This window comes from Grammomys surdaster, unplaced genomic scaffold (genome assembly GCF_004785775.1).
Source record: "Grammomys surdaster isolate TR1022 unplaced genomic scaffold, NIH_TR_1.0 257, whole genome shotgun sequence".
Classification (NCBI taxonomy): Eukaryota; Metazoa; Chordata; class Mammalia; order Rodentia; family Muridae; genus Grammomys; species Grammomys surdaster.
Genome location: NW_021604698.1, coordinates 5,617,442 through 5,618,756, shown reverse-complemented (window position 1 = coordinate 5,618,756; position 1,315 = coordinate 5,617,442).

Here is a 1,315-nt window from a genome sequence, read left to right as displayed (position 1 = left end):
GAAGCACTGTGCAGGGCAGCAGAGGCAGTAGAAGTCAGACAATAAAGAGTAACCAGATTGCCAGAGTTAGTTTGAGGCCAAGCAGAGCAATTCAGTGAGAAGCTGAGAGAAGCCAGATTGAATTAGGCACCTTGGAGAGCAGTTTGAGCCAGAACAGCTAAGTTGAACCAGCCAGCTAGAGTTCAGAAAGAACTTGAAAGGGTGAGCTGAGTTAGCAGTAAGCCTCAGATATGACAATTACATCAGGTGAATAAAAGTTACTTCTACAGGTGACCTGCTTACAATTCAGGCACTTAGAAGGAGGGGAGCCCTGGAGAAAGCCGGCTAGCTACAGAAATCTTATCTGCAAACTCTGGCTTCAAGAGAGACACTCTGTTCAGTGTGGAAGATGGAGAATATTCAAGAGTGACATCTGGCATCAACCTCTGGTCTCCAGATGTATAAGCCCCTACACCCCTGCCACATGTACTACAAACCAAAGTCTTAGGATGACTCTTGAATTCTTTTCAGTTTGAGGTACAAGTTATCAAAACTTGTGGGGTGTTAATGAACCCCTTTCCAAATTGTTTAGATTTTAGACTCTAGAACATCTGGGCTCCGTGGGTCAAGAAGCAAGTTTATAGGAAGTATGATAGTGGTTTAAAACACCAGCCCTAAAGCCAAAGGCCTGGTAATAAAATCTCCTTTACCCCCAATCACGGGGCAGTTTCTTAATATCTGTGATCCTTATTTGATTTTATTTTTTATTTTTTATTTTTGGAGACAAAAATCTCATGTATCCAAAACTGGCCTTAAACTCAATACAGAAGCAAAGGCTGGCCTTGAAGTTCTGATCCTCCAACTCCGGAGTGCTAGGATTACAGGCATATGCCGCTACACCTGGTTTATGGTGAGCTCGGGGTTTGTGTAGGGTAGGCAGGCGCTCCAGCAATGGAGCTGCTGCTCGCCCCTGGGCTTTAGATGGGTCTTTGTGATAAGTGAGGACACCTGTTAGAGTAGTATTTTGGTGCATTGTGAAAAGATTATCCTTGAATTATTCAAATGCTGATTTCTGAACCAGTAAAGAGCTGATTATAGGCTAGATTTTGGAATTCTTAAGCATCTCTTGCCTTAGCATTTTGCAAACCGTGTTCTCCATCACCTTTTGGCTGGTTAAAATAAAAAGCCTATGGCCTATAGCCAAAAGCAAACTAGTAAGATGGGGCTTCTGGAGAGACAGAAACTCTGGGAAAGAGGCAGATGCAGGAGATACAGACAACTGGGACCTGGAGGATAAAGCAGGCCTGGAAGGAAAAAGAGGTAACTAACCAGTTAT